At 28.9% G+C, this 17,031-nt stretch overlaps 1 long non-coding RNA gene across 1 annotated transcript in view; it reads right to left on the minus strand.

The window, feature by feature from the left end:
- LOC139508071 (uncharacterized) overlaps positions 1–16,688 on the minus strand; it is a 34,244-nt gene extending 17,556 nt beyond the window's left edge. Inside the window, exons 1-2 of the long non-coding RNA XR_011661027.1 lie at positions 16,557–16,688; positions 15,246–15,404 (exon numbers count right to left, since the gene is read on the minus strand). This is a non-coding gene — a long non-coding RNA (uncharacterized lncRNA). The remainder of the gene's footprint in view (positions 1–15,245; positions 15,405–16,556) is intronic.
- Positions 16,689–17,031: the final 343 nt, after the last annotated feature.

The raw sequence follows: 17,031 nt of genomic DNA on the forward strand, positions 1-17,031 counted from the left end.
ATGAACATCCAAGTTGATTTGAAAAAGTTATTAAAAAAATTAAAGTGTACTATGTCCATTTTGTTCGAACTGCAAATTCTAGCTTTTTTGACCCAGAGTAATTTAATTTTTAAATTTTACAGCAATACAACAAAAAACTAAATGAAATGGGATTCATTAAGCTTAATATATATGTTAGATAGCTGCATAGTTTGATGAACATCCAAGTTGATTTGAAAAAGTTATTAAAAAAATAAAGTGTACTATGTCCATTTTGTTCGAACTGCAAATTCTAGCTTTTTTGACCTAGAGTAATTTAATTTTAAAATTTTACAGCAATACAACAAAAAACTAAATGACATGGGATTCAGTAAGCTTAATATATATCTAAGATACCTACATAGTTTGATGAAAATCCAAGTTGATTTGAAAAAGTTATTAAAAAAATTAAAGTGTACTATCTCTATTTTGTCCGAATTGCAAATCCTAGCTTTTTTATACCAAGATAACTTTAAATTCTTAAATTTTTCAGCAATACAACAAATAACGAATTGACATGGGATTCAGTAAGCTTAATATATATGTAAGATAGCCGCATAGTTTGAAGAACATTCAAGTTGATTTGAAAAAGTTATTAAAAAAATTAAAGTGTACTATCTCTATTTTGTTCGAACTGCAAATTCTAGCTTTTTTGACCTAGAGTAATTTAATTTTTAAATTTTACAGCAATACAACAAAAAACTAAATGACATGGGATTCAGTAAGCTTAATATATATGTTAGATAGCTGCATAGTTTGATGAACATCCAAGTTGATTTGAAAAAGTTATTAAAAAAAATAAAGTGTACTATGTCCATTTTGTTCGAACTGCAAATTCTAGCTTGTTTGACCTAGAGTAATTTAATTTTAAAATTTTACAGCAATACAACAAAAAACTAAATGACATGGGATTCAGTAAGCTTAATATATATCTAAGATACCTACATAGTTTGATGAAAATCCAAGTTGATTTGAAAAAGTTATTAAAAAAATTAAAGTGTACTATCTCTATTTTGTTCAAATTGCAAATCCTAGCTTTTTTATACCAAGATAACTTTAAATTCTTAAATTTTTCAGCAATACAACAAATAACGAATTGACATGGGATTCAGTAAGCTTAATATATATGTAAGATAGCCGCATAGTTTGAAGAACATTCAAGTTGATTTGAAAAAGTTATTAAAAAAATTAAAGTGTACTATCTCTATTTTGTTCGAACTGCAAATTCTAGCTTTTTTGACCTAGAGTAATTTAATTTTTAAATTTTACAGCAATACAACAAAAAACTAAATGACATGGGATTCAGTAAGCTTAATATATATCTAAGATACCTACATAGTTTGATGAAAATCCAAGTTGATTTGAAAAAGTTATTAAAAAAATTAAAGTGTAATATCTCTATTTTGTCCGAATTGCAAATCCTACCTTTTTTATACCAAGATAACTTTAATTCTTAAATTTTACAGCAATACAACAAATAACTAATTGACATGGGATTCAGTAAGCTTAATATATATGTAAGATAGCTGCATAGTTTGATGAACATCCAAGTTGATTTGAAAAAGTTATTAAAAAAATTAAAGTGTACTATCTCTATTTTGTTCGAACTGCAAATTCTAGCTTTTTTGACCTAGATTAATTTAATTTTTAAATTTTACAGCAATACAACAAAAAACTCAATGACATGGGATTCAGTAAGCTTAATATATATCTAAGATGCCTACATAGTTTGATGAAAATCCAAGTTGATTTGAAAAAGTTATTAAAAAAATTAAAGTGTAATATCTCTATTTTGTCCGAATTGCAAATTCTAGCTTTTTTGACCTAGATTGATTTAATTTTTAAATTTTTCATTTTCAGCAATACAACAAAAAACTAAATGACATTGGATTCATTAAGTTTAATATATATCTAAGATACCTACATAGTTTGATGAAAATCCAAGTTGATTTGAAAAAGTTATTAAAAAAATTAAAGTGTACTATCTCTATTTTGTTCGAACTGCAAATTCTAGCTTTTTTGACCTAGATTAATTTAATTTTTAAATTTTACAGCAATACAACAAAAAACTCAATGACATGGGATTCAGTAAGCTTAATATATATCTAAGATACCTACATAGTTTGATAAAAATCCAAGTTGATTTGAAAAAGTTATTAAAAAAATTAAAGTGTAATATCTCTATTTTGTCCGAATTGCAAATCCTAGTTTTTTTATATCAAGATAACCTTAATTCTTAAATTTTACAGCAATACAACAAATAACAAATTGACATGGGATTCAGTAAGCTTAATATATATGTAAGATAGCTGCATAGTTTGATGAACATCCAAGTTGATTTGAAAAAGTTATTAAAAAAATTAAAGTGTACTATCTCTATTTTGTTCGAACTGCAAATTCTAGCTTTTTTGACCTAGATTAATTTAATTTTTAAATTTTACAGCAATACAACAAAAAACTCAATGACATGGGATTCAGTAAGCTTAATATATATCTAAGATACCTACATAGTTTGATGAAAATCCAAGTTGATTTGAAAAAGTTATTAAAAAAATTAAAGTGTACTATCTCTATTTTGTCCGAATTGCAAATTCTAGCTTTTTTGACCTAGATTAATTTAATTTTTAAATTTTTCATTTTCACCAATACAACAAAAAACTAAATGACATTGGATTCATTAAGTTTAACATATATCTAAGATACCTACATAGTTTGATGAAAATCCAAGTTGATTTGAAAAAGTTATTAAAAAAATTAAAGTGTACTATCTCTATTTTGTTCGAACTGCAAATTCTAGCTTTTTTGACCTAGATTAATTTAATTTTTAAATTTTACAGCAATACAACAAAAAACTCAATGACATGGGATTCAGTAAGCTTAATATATATCTAAGATACCTACATAGTTTGATAAAAATCCAAGTTGATTTGAAAAAGTTATTAAAAAAATTAAAGTGTAATATCTCTATTTTGTCCGAATTGCAAATCCTAGCTTTTTTATATCAAGATAACCTTAATTCTTAAATTTTACAGCAATACAACAAATAACAAATTGACATGGGATTCAGTAAGCTTAATATATATGTAAGATTGCTGCATAGTTTGATGAACATCCAAGTTGATTTGAAAAAGTTATTAAAAAAATTAAAGTGTACTATGTCCATTTTGTTCGAACTGCAAATTCTAGCATTTTTGACCCAGAGTAATTTAATTTTTAAATTTTACAGCAATACAACAAAAAACTAAATGAAATGGGATTCATTAAGCTTAATATATATGTTAGATAGCTGCATAGTTTGATGAACATCCAAGTTGATTTGAAAAAGTTATTAAAAAAAATAAAGTGTACTATGTCCATTTTGTTCGAACTGCAAATTCTAGCTTTTTTGACCTAGAGTAATTTAATTTTAAAATTTTACAGCAATACAACAAAAAACTAAATGACATGGGATTCAGTAAGCTTAATATATATCTAAGATACCTACATAGTTTGATGAAAATCCAAGTTGATTTGAAAAAGTTATTAAAAAAATTAAAGTGTACTATCTCTATTTTGTCCGAATTGCAAATCCTAGCTTTTTTATACCAAGATAACTTTAAATTCTTAAATTTTTCAGCAATACAACAAATAACGAATTGACATGGGATTCAGTAAGCTTAATATATATGTAAGATAGCCGCATAGTTTGAAGAACATTCAAGTTGATTTGAAAAAGTTATTAAAAAAATTAAAGTGTACTATCTCTATTTTGTTCGAACTGCAAATTCTAGCTTTTTTGACCTAGAGTAATTTAATTTTTAAATTTTACAGCAATACAACAAAAACTCAATGAGATGGGATTCAGTAAGCTTAATATATATCTAAGATACCTACATAGTTTGATGAAAATCCAAGTTGATTTGAAAAAGTTATTAAAAAAATTAAAGTGTAATATCTCTATTTTGTCCGAATTGTAAATTCTAGCTTTTTTGACCTAGATTAATTTAATTTTTAAATTTTTCATTTTCAGCAATACAACAAAAAACTAAATGACATTGGATTCATTAAGTTTAATATATATCTAAGATACCTACATAGTTTGATGAAAATCCAAGTTGATTTGAAAAAGTTATTAAAAAAATTAAAGTGTACTATCTCTATTTTGTTCGAACTGCAAATTCTAGCTTTTTTGACCTAGATTAATTTAATTTTTAAATTTTACAGCAATACAACAAAAAACTCAATGACATGGGATTCAGTAAGCTTAATATATATCTAAGATACCTACATAGTTTGATAAAAATCCAAGTTGATTTGAAAAAGTTATTAAAAAAATTAAAGTGTAATATCTCTATTTTGTCCGAATTGCAAATCCTAGCTTTTTTATACCAAGATAACTTTAATTCTTAAATTTTACAGCAATACAACAAAAAAACTAATTGACATGGGATTCAGTAAGCTTAATATAAATGTAAGGTAGCTGCATAGTTTGATGAACATTCAAGTTGATTTGAAAAAGTTATTAAAAAAATTAAAGTGTACTATCTCTATTTTGTTCGAACTGCAAATTCTAGCTTTTTTTACCTAGATTAATTTAATTTTTAAATTTTTCAGCAATAAAAAAAAACAACTAAATGACATGGGATTCAGTAAGCTTAATATATATCTAAGATACTTAAGTAGTGTGATGAAAATTCAAGTTGATTTGAAAAAGTTATTAAAAAAATAAAGTGTACTATCTCTATTTTGTTCAAACTGCAAATTCTAGCTTTTTTGACCTAGATTAATTTAATTTTTAAATTTTTCATTTTCAGCAATACAACAAAAAACTAAATGACATTGGATTCATTAAGCTTAATAAATATCTAAGATACCTACATAGTTTGATGAAAATCCAAGTTGATTTGAAAAAGTTATTAAAAAAATTAAAGTGTAATATCTCTATTTTGTCCGAATTGCAAATCCTACCTTTTTTATACCAAGATAACTTTAATTCTTAAATTTTACAGCAATACAACAAATAACTAATTGACATGGGATTCAGTAAGCTTAGGTTTACTTACTATTTTAATAGCTTAAGAGTAGAATAATATTGTAAATGAGTGGAAAACTGGTTTTCTAAATCTTAATCACAAAACACGACACAATTGGTAAATACAAAACTTACAATATGTTTATATTGCAGGTGTTTTAATTATAATTATAAATTATAATAAATTATAAATTAAAAAATCATTAAATCATAAATTAAAAAATCATTAAATTATAATCCTGGTACGTATTGATACCTATTTTAATATTATTATTTTTTTATATAAACACACCTGTTGGTGACCTTCTGCTGTTGTTTTTTTATTTGTCGGGTTGTTCTCTTTGACACATTCCCCATTTCCATTCTCAATTTTACATAATATTTTAAATATATAATATAGTATAGTTACAATAATGAAAAGTTTACCTTATCCATAGCTATTCTTTAATTCTTTTTTATTTTTCATATTAAAATGAACATTTTATATATATGCTTATGTGTTTATTTAACCTAATGAGTATGAGTATGAGTATGAGTTCTTCAACTCAAATAGCCCTTTTATCTCTTGATTAGCCATTTACAATCACAAAGATGCACAAATTACTTATCAAAACAAATAATCACTTAAAAGAATTTAATTATATTCCCTTTAATTTCATATGTTTTATTTTTAATCCAAATAATTATCTACCTTGATTTTTCATTCTTTTTGTGATTGTTTATGGCTAATTAAGAGATAAAAGGACCTTTGAGTAAATAAATTCACACTCATACTAATTGGGTTAAAATAACACATTTGAATATTTAAAAAAAGTTAATTATTATATGAAACAAAAGAATTAAAGAATAGATCTATACATTTTTTAACTGGTCTAATAATTGATTACTTTCTAACTTCAGATTGGTTTGTTAGACATAAATGAGAAGAAATTTAAGTTCAGAAATTAATATATTGATGTGGCATAAAAAATACATGCTAATATTTTCTATTTTATTAGAAAATTATACAAAGACATTACAATTCTGTTTTTTTTGTGGAAAATACAGAGGAATACTTTTACAAAATTGAAAGTTTTACAAGAGTCAGGTGTGTATGATTTACATTGACCTCAATGAAAGTGACACTTCTTTTATTTTATTAATATTCTTGTCAAATCAAAAAACAAGAATTTGATGTTCCAACTAACCCATATAGTACACTTAAAAATTTAATTTATAACTTTTTTTAACAACCCTTTGATTTAAATCAAATTATACATCTCATGTAGTTTGTGTATTGCCTCAGTTCAAAAATAAAAATAATCGTTGTCATAAAACCTAGAATTTGCATTTCAGATTGATTAAGATAGTAAATGTAGTACAATCTCCTGTCAATTCAAGAATTTAAATAATCTTGGTAAAAAAAATTTGCTGTCCGACTCAATTTTTTAGAAATAAATTGAGAATGGAAATGGGGAATGTGTCAAAGAGACAACAACCCGACCAAATAAAAAACAACAGCAGAAGGTCACCAACAGGTCTTCAATGTAGCGAGAAATTCCCGCACCCGGAGGCGTCCTTCAGCTGGCCCATAAACAAATATATACTAGTTCAGTGATAAATCGAGAGATTTGTCATTGCCGATCTATTTATATGAGACGTCCTAAAATTATACTCAATGCGCACTTAAATGAAACAGTTGCCACTTGACGTTTAACTATAAACAAAATCAATCAACCGACATAATAGATTCCAAGAAGAGAACCTCGTATACTTTTTTTTTATTAAATCATTGTAAATAGTACAAATGAATTCAGACATGTCAGTGTTGGTACGGATTCGTTGGTACTTTGATGATGTGGCATAATAGTTTTGTTTTACACGTACACCATCATGAACTCCTATATATGATGTGACTGTTATTATAAATAAAGAGATGAAATTCTGACATTCTCAATTTATTCAGAATATTTTTTGCATTAATGGTTTTCTAATATTATTGATTACGTCTACATTTACGGTCCTACTAAAATGTGAACAGGAGCGCCAGGAGAAGACATTAAGGCGCTCGGTACAATGGTATTCGGGTATATAGATTTGCAAATAAAAGTGCACATATGATCAGTTTTGGTCAAATAGTTTTGTTTTCCAAGTCAGCATGAGGTATTAAAACTACTGAATTTTTGTTACGTATCAATATTTTGAATAAAAGGAGGACACGCTGGTATCCTAAATTTATGCGAACAAAAATTTGTTGTTATTAAATTGCAATATTGCTGTCCATTGTCATGATTATATTATACAATGATTCCTGACATAAAAAATATGGCTGATTAATACTATGCGGGTATGCCATGGTGTATATAGATTTACAAATTAAAGTGCACATATGGTCAGTTTTGGTAATGCGGTCAAATAATTTTGTTGTACAAGTCAGCTGGAGGTATCAAAACTACTGAAATTTAGTTACGTATCAATATTTTGAATAAAATGAGGACATGCTGGTATTATAAATTTATGTGAACAAAAATTTGTTGTTATTATATTGCAATATTGCTGTCCATTGTCATGATTGTATTATACATTGATTCTGGCATAAAAAATATGGCTGATTAACTATGCGGGTATATAGATTTACAAATTAAAGTGCACAAATGGTCAGTTTTGGTGGATGTGGTCAAATAATTTTGTTGTACAAGTCAACTGGAGGTATCAAAACTACTGAAATTTTGATAAGATCAATATTTTGAATAAAATGAGGACATGCTGGTATCCTAAATTTATGCGAACCAAAATTTGTTGTTATTATATTGCAATATTGCTGTCCATTGTGATGATTGTATTATACATTGAATCCTGACATCAAAATATGGCTGATTTACTATGCGGGTATATAGATTTACAAATTAAAGTGCATATATGGTCAGTTTTGGTGGATGCCGGTCAAATAATTTTGTTGTACAAGTCAACTGGAGGCATTAAAACTTCTGAAATTTTGTTACGTATCAGTATTTTAAGTAAAAAGAGGACATGCTGGCACCCTTAATTTAGGTGAAACAAAAATTTGTTGTTATTATATTGCAATATTGCTGTCCATTGTCATGATTGTATTATACATTGAATCCTGACATTAAAAATAAGGCTGATTTTCTATGCTGGTATATAGATTTACAATTTAAAGTTCACATATGGTCAGTTTTGGTAATGTGGTCAAATAATTTTGTTGTACAAGTCAGCTGGAGGTATCAAAACTACTGAAATTTTGTTACGTATCAATATTTTGAATAAAATGAGGACATGCTGGTATCCTAAATTTATGCAAACCAAAATTTTTTGTTATTATATTGCAATTTGGCTGTCCATTGTCATGATTGTATTATACATTGAATCCTGACATAAAAAAATAGGGCTGATTAACTATGCGGGTATATAGATTTACAAATTAAAATGCACATATGGTCAGGTTTTGGTGGATGCGGTCAAATAATTTTGTTGTACAAGTCAACTGGAGGTATCAAAACTACTGAAATTTTGTTACGTATCAGTATTTTAAGTAAAAAGAGGACATGCTGGTATCCTAAATTTATGCGAACCAAAATTTTTTGTTATTATATTGCAATTTTGCTGTCCATTGTCATGATTGTATTATACATTGAATCCTGACATAAAAAATATGGCTGATTAACGATGCGGGTATAAAGATTTACAAATTAAAGTGCACATATGGTCAGTTTTGGTGGATGCGGTCAAATAATTTTGTTGTACAAGTCAACTGGAGGTATCAAAACTACTGAAATTTTGTTACGTTTCAATATTTTGAATAAAATGAGGACATGCTGGTATCCTAAATTTATGCGAACCAAAATTTGTTGTTATTATATTGCAATATTGCTGTCCATTGTCATGATTGTATTATACATTGAATCCTGACATAAAAAATATGGCTGATTTACTATGCTGGTATATAGATTTACAAATTAAAGTGCATATATGGTCAGTTTTGGTGGATGCGGTCAAATAATTTGTTGTACAAGTCAACTGGAGGCATCAAAACTACTGAAATTTTGTTACGTATCAGTATTTTAAGTAAAAAGAGGACATGCTGGCACCCTTAATTTAATTAGGCTACAAAAATTTGTTGTTATTATATTGCAATATTGCTGTCCATTGTCATGATTGTATTATACATTGAATCCTGACATTAAAAATAAGGCTGATTTTCTATGCTGGTATATAGATTTACAATTTAAAGTTCACATATGGTCAGTTTTGGTAATGTGGTCAAATAATTTTGTTGTACAAGTCAGCTGGAGGTATCAAAACTACTGAAATTTTGTTACGTATCAATATTTTGAATAAAATGAGGACATGCTGGTATCCTAAATTTATGCAAACCAAAATTTTTGTTATTATATTGCAATTTGGCTGTCCATTGTCATGATTGTATTATACATTGAATCCTGACATAAAAAATAGGGCTGATTTACTATGCGGGTATATAGATTTACAAATTAAAATGCACATATGGTCAGTTTTGGTGAATGCGGTCAAATAATTTTGTTGTACAAGGTCAACCTGGAGGTATCAAAACTACTGAAATTTTGTTACGTATCAGTATTTTAAGTAAAAAGAGGACATGCTGGTATCCTAAATTTATGCGAACCAAAATTTTTTGTTATATTATATTGCAATTTTGCTGTCCCATTGTCATGATTGTATTATACATTGAATCCTGACATAAAAAATATGGCTGATTAACGATGCGGGTATAAAGATTTACAAATTAAAGTGCACATAATGGTCAGTTTTGGTGGATGCAGTCAAATAATTTTGTTGTACAAGTCAACTGGAGGTATCAAAACTACTGAAATTTTGTTACGTATCAATATTTTGAATAAAATGAGGACATGCTGGTATCCTAAATTTATGCAAACCAAAAATTTTTTTGTTATTATATTGCAATTTGGCTGTCCATTGTCATGATTGTATTATACATTGAATCCTGACATAAAAAATAGGGCTGATTAACTATGCGGGTATATAGATTTACAAATTAAAATGCACATATGGTCAGTTTTGGTGGATGCGGTCAAATAATTTTGTTGTACAAGTCAACTGGAGGTATCAAAACTACTGAAATTTTGTTACGTATCAGTATTTTAAGTAAAAGAGGACATGCTGGTATCCTAAATTTATGCGAACCAAAATTTTTTGTTATTATATTGCAATTTTGCTGTCCATTGTCATGATTGTATTATACATTGAATCCTGACATAAAAAATATGGCTGATTAACGATGCGTGGTAATAAGATTTACAAATTAAAGTGCACATATGGTCAGTTTTGGTGGATGCGGTCAAATAATTTTGTTGTACAAGTCAACTGGAGGTATCAAAAACTACTGAAATTTTGTTACGTTTCAATATTTTGAATAAAATGAGGACATGCTGGTATCCTAAATTTATGCGAATCAAAATTTGTTGTTATATATTGCAATATTGCTGTCCATTGTCATGATTGTATTATACATTGAATCCTGACATAAAAAAATATGGCTGATTTACTATGCTGGTATAAAAGATTTACAAATTAAAGTGCATATATGGTCAGTTTTGGTGGATGCGGTCAAATAATTTTGTTGTACAAGTCAACTGGAGGCATCAAAACTACTGAAATTTTGTTACGTATCAGTATTTTAAGTAAAAAGAGGACATGCTGGCACCCTTAATTTAATTAGGCTAACAAAAATTGTTGTTATTATATTGCAATATTGCTGTCCATTGTCATGATTGTATTATACATTGAATCCTGACATTAAAAATAAGGCTGATTTTCTATGCTGGTATATAGATTTACAATTTAAAGTTCACATATGGTCAGTTTTGGTAATGTGGTCAAAAATTTTGTTGTACAAGTCAGCTGGAGGTATCAAAACTACTGAAATTTTGTTACGTATCAATATTTTGAATAAAATGAGGACATGCTGGTATCCTAAATTTATGCAAACCAAAATTTTTTGTTATTATATTGCAATTTGGCTGTCCCATTGTCATGAATTGTATTATACATTGAATCCTGACATAAAAAAATAGGGCTGATTTACTATGCGGGGTATATAGATTTACAAATTAAAATGCACATATGGTCAGTTTTGGTGGATGCGGTCAAATAATTTTGTTGTACAAGTCAACTGGAGGTATCAAAACTACTGAAATTTTGTTACGTATCAGTATTTTAAGTAAAAAGAGGACATGCTGGTATCCTAAATTTATGCGAACCAAATTTTTTGTTATATTATATTGCAATTTTGCTGTCCATTGTCATGATTGTATTATACATTGAATCCTGACATAAAAAATATGGCTGATTAACGATGCGGGTATAAAGATTTACAAATTAAAGTGCACATATGGTCAGTTTTGGTGGATGCAGTCAAATAATTTTGTTGTACAAGTCAACTGGAGGTATCAAAACTACTGAAATTTTGTTACGTTTCAATATTTTGAATAAAATGAGGACATGCTGGTATCCTAAATTTATGTGAACAAAAATTTGTTGTTATTATATTGCAATATTGCTGTCCATTGTCATGATCACATGTATTATACATTAAATCCTGACATAAAAAATATGGCTGATTTACTATGCTGGTATATAGATTTACAAATTAAAGTGCATATATGGTCAGTTTTGGTGGATGCGGTCAAATAATTTTGTTGTACAAGTCAACTGGAGGCATCAAAACTACTGAAATTTTGTTACGTATCAGTATTTTAAGTAAAAAGAGGACATGCTGGCACCCTTAATTTAGGCTAACAAAAATTTGTTGTTATTATATTGCAATATTGCTGTCCATTGTCATGATTGTATTATACATTGAATCCTGACATTAAAAATAAGGCTGATTTACTATGCTGGTATATAGATTTACAATTTAAAGTTCACATATGGTCAGTTTTGGTAATGCGGTCAAATAATTTTGTTGTACAAGTCAGCTGGAGGTATCAAAACTACTGAAATTTTGTTACGTATCAAAATTTTGAATAAAATGAGGACATGCTGGTATCCTAAATTTATGCGAACCAAAATTTTTTGTTATTATATTGCAATTTTGCTGTCCATTGTCAGGATTGTATTATACATTGAATCCTGACATAAAAAATATTGCTGATTTACTATGCTGGTATATAGATTTACAAATTGAAGTGCATATATGGTCAGTTTTGGTGGATGCGGTCAAATAATTTTGTTGTACAAGTCAACTGGAGGCATCAAAACTACTGAAATTTTGTTACGTATCAGTATTTTGAGTAAAAAGAGGACATGCTTATACCCTTAATTTAGGCGAACACAAATTTGTTGTTATTATATTGCAATATTGCTGTCCATTGTCATGATTGTATTATACATTAAATCCTGACATTAAAAATAAGGCTGATTTTCTATGCTGGTATATAGATTTACAATTTAAAGTTCACATATGGTCAGTTTTGGTAATGTGGTCAAATAATTTTGTTGTACAAGTCAGCTGGAGGTATCAAAACTACTGAAATTTTGTTACGTATCAATATTTTAAATAAAATGAGGACATGCTGGTATCCTAAATTTATGCAAACCAAAATATTTGTTATTATATTGCAATTTTGCTGTCCATTGTCATGATTGTATTATACCATTGAATCCTGACATAAAAAATATGGCTGATTAACTATGCGGGTATATAGATTTACAAATTAAAGTGCACATATGGTCAGTTTTGGTGGATGCGGTCAAATAATTTTGTTGTACAAGTCAACTGGAGGTATCAAAACTACTGAAATTTTGTTACGTTTCAATATTTTGAATAAAAATGAGGACATGCTGGTATCCTAAATTTATGCAAACCAAAATTTTTTGTTATTATATTGCAATTTTGCTGTCCATTGTCATGATTGTATTATACATTGAATCCTGACATAAAAAATAGGGCTGATTAACTATGCGGGTATATAGATTTACAATTAAAATGCACATATGGTCAGTTTTGGTGGATGCGGTCAAATAATTTTGTTGTACAAGTCAACTGGAGGTATCAAAACTACTGAAATTTTGTTACGTATCAGTATTTTAAGTAAAAAGAGGACATGCTGGTATCCTAAATTTATGCGAACCAAATTTTTTGTTATTATATTGCAATTTTGCTGTCCATTGTCATGATTGTATTATACATTGAATCCTGACATAAAAAATATGGCTGATTAACGATGCGGGTATATAGATTTACAAATTAAAGTGCACATATGGTCAGTTTTGGTGGATGCGGTCAAATAATTTTGTTGTACAAGTCAACTGGAGGTATCAAAACTACTGAAATTTTGTTACGTTTCAATATTTTGAATAAAATGAGGACATGCTGGTATCCTAAATTTATGCGAACAAAAATTTGTTGTTATTATATTGCAATATTGCTGTCCATTGTCATGATTGTATTATACATTGAATCCTGACATAAAAAAATATGGCTGATTTACTATGCTGGTATAAAGATTTACAAATTAAAGTGCATATATGGTCAGTTTTGGTGGATGCGGTCAAATAATTTTGTTGTACAAGTCAACTGGAGGGCATCAAAACTACTGAAATTTTGTTACGTATCAGTATTTTAAGTAAAAAAGAGGGACAAGCTGGCACCCTTAATTTAGGCTAACAAAAATTTGTTGTTATTATATTGCAATATTGCTGTCCATTGTCATGATTGTATTATACATTGAATCCTGACATTAAAAATAAGGCTGATTTACTATGCTGGGTATATAGATTTACAATTTAAAGTTCACATATGGTCAGTTTGGTAATGCGGTCAAATAATTTTGTTGTACAAGTCAGCTGGAGGTATCAAAACTACTGAAATTTTGTTACGTATCAAAATTTTGAATAAAATGAGGACATGCTGGTATCCTAAATTTATGCGAACCAAAATTTTTGTTATTATATTGCAATTTTGCTGTCCATTGTCATGATTGTATTTATACATTGAATCCTGACATAAAAAATATTGCTGATTTACTATGCAGGTATATAGATTTACAAATTAAAGTGCATATATGGTCAGTTTTGGTGGATGCGGTCAAATAATTTTGTTGTACAAGTCAACTGGAGGTATCAAAACTACTGAAATTTTGTTACGTATCAGTATTTTGAGTAAAAAGAAGACATGCTGGCACCCTTAATTTTAGGCGAACAAAAATTTGTAGTCATTATTTAAATGAATTAAACTATTGCTGATTGTAGCTGCATAGTTCAAGGATGTATAACTAACAAGGACGTATACACCTAACATCAAATATACTTATTTTCAAAAATATACATAATATGATTGAATTTGATATCGGAATATATATATATATTCAGTGCCTGTATCATTGTAACCGAGATCGTTTTTATAATAGATAGATTGTCAGATCACAGATAAATTTGTGTTACGTTCTGTGCGTACTTATTTTCAATTATTTGTGTTTAATCCTGTTCATAAAACGGAAGTATTAATTTTCAAATTACTTTATTTTCGATGTTTCTACTACGAAACAAAGATATTAAAAATATATTTTTTTTTTAAATCAACGAAGAGCGGTCCTGGTTACAAGTTAAACTTAGTGTTGACCAGACCAGTCAAAAGTTAACTTGGGAACAGGTCTGGTTTTGATCGGATTGTTCAAGCAGAAGTTAACTTTGTGGCAGGGACCGGTTTCCAAGTTAACTTAGGTTAACTTTATGACAGGACTGGTTCCGAAGTTAACTTATGTTAACTTATGACAGGACTGGGTTCGAAGTTAACTTATATCTATAGCGGACCTGTTTCCAAGTTAACTTTTTGGCAGACATAAAAACAGTCCTAGGTCCAAGTCCGCTTTTCAAGTTAACTAGATTTTGGTCCTAGGACTGGTCAGAGCAGTCCTACATTCGGTCACAGGTTAACTTTGACCAGTCCAAATGACTGGTTATCAAGTTAACTTGCTGTACAGGTTAGGAGTGCACCCATCTGTACATATATGTGCCTCAAAATCATTATTTTTTAAATAAAATTAGTTATTATTCAATATTTATATTGAAACATTGCCTACCGGAAATGCATGTGTGCAGAGAAAATCATTCCACAAACATGGTTGATTTTTTATCCCTTGTACTTACAAACAGCCTCCGATCGATCATTAATGATGTTATTTGTTTGTTTTTATCAATGATAATCACATAATCTTACCTAAAAATGTTCACCGATTGTCCATAAAAAAGTATTAAAACTGTTTTTTTACATCTTCCTGATCTTTGATCAACTTGTAACTTGTATTCCAGAACTTCCTCCAATAAAGGAGCACCTCAATCAATGAGTTTTCCACCACCAGTTCAAAAGTACATATATCTGAAAGATTAAAATATAAAAGTCACACAGGTAGACATCAATCATCATTTAAAGGAATATTAAAAGTGTTTTGTTTATACATATGTATCGGCATAAAAATATGAGCTAATTCAATGTCCTGAAATTTAAAATTTAAAATATTTCCTCGATATTTACAGTTTATTTTCATGTGTAGTATATATATATGATCAGCAGAAATCGTTCTTCTGCATGTTTGCTGGTTTTACTTAAGATAGTTAACTTTTATCTGTATAACGCAGTGTAGTGTGGCCACGTACCCACACTTACTGCTTCATAGGACTTTATTGGGCTGAGTTGTAGTAAGTTTCAGTAAAGTGTGGCCAGATCCAGGCTTACTCTGTGATAAATGATGACATATATTTAGCCTGAGGAAACCCTCTGGCGAGTTCCTTAGATGTCACCTATAAGTGCAATGTTAAAGGAAGGGATGGGATCCCACTAACATGTTTAACCCCGCCACATTATTTATGTATGTGCCTGTTCCAAGTCAGGAGCCTGTAATTCAGTGGTTGTTTATGTGTTAAATATTTGTTTTTTCGTTCATATTTTTATACAAATAAGGTCGTTAGTTTTCTCGTTTTAATTTGTTTTACATTTCCATATCGGGGCCTTTTATAGCTGACTATGTTCATTGTTAAAGGTCGTACGGTGACCTATAGTTGTTAATGTCTGTGTCATGTTGGTCTCTTGTGGATAGTTGTGTCATTGGCAATCATATTTATACCACACCTTCTTTTTAAGTACATATGCAAAAAATATCGAAATAGAACAGCACAGACTGATATTGGACATACTGTTATGCCTAAGGGTAGGATTTAAGATTGGTAGGTTTTTATGTATCATGTTCATTCTTTTCTTGTGTTGATCAGAGAATTCATTTCTACTTTCACTTTCATTTTCGTGTTCCAGAACTCTGAGCTGCACTGTTATATTTATGAACGGACTATGCATTATGAACACTTTATATTTCAGGTATCGCGGCCGTATTGTATTGTATGTATTATATTATTGTTTATGGGAAATATTGATAGATCATAGGACAGGGTTCGTTCTCACTGTTTGACCAGAGGGGTACTTTGACAGGATCCCAGCTTTAGTTTGACCCGTATATCACTTGTCCCTTTTGCTCACCTGTTTTATTCAATCATGTTAAGGGTCTTTAATGTAACCAAGATACGTTTCCACTAAGGGTTATTCTTGATAAGCCCATACCTCCCCTTTTCCCTCGACAGTTGTGTATTTCTATTTGTTTTTTGCGCCATGTTCTATAGTATTGCCGTGGGAACTTCCGGTTTTAAGGACCAATCGGAATGGACAGAGATAACATAGTTTCCAGAACCGGTATCATGTATATTTAGAATTAAAACCAATCGCTACGTTAATTGAGGGTGGTACTGAACACGGAAAATGTGAAATAAAAATCGCAAAAAACGTAGCACGAAAAATAAAAATTGGGAAAAATGAAGCACGAGAAATTAAATCGTAAATATTCAGAAAAAAAGTACCAGCAGTTATTACTAAGACGTTCTTGAAGGACCATGTAGACATTATTAATCACTGTTGTTAATATGGACATAAAAGACCTTGTGGTCATCTTTAACCGTCT

This window comes from Mytilus edulis, unplaced genomic scaffold, assembly GCF_963676685.1.
Source record: "Mytilus edulis unplaced genomic scaffold, xbMytEdul2.2 SCAFFOLD_589, whole genome shotgun sequence".
In the NCBI taxonomy this organism is placed as follows: Eukaryota; Metazoa; Mollusca; class Bivalvia; order Mytilida; family Mytilidae; genus Mytilus; species Mytilus edulis.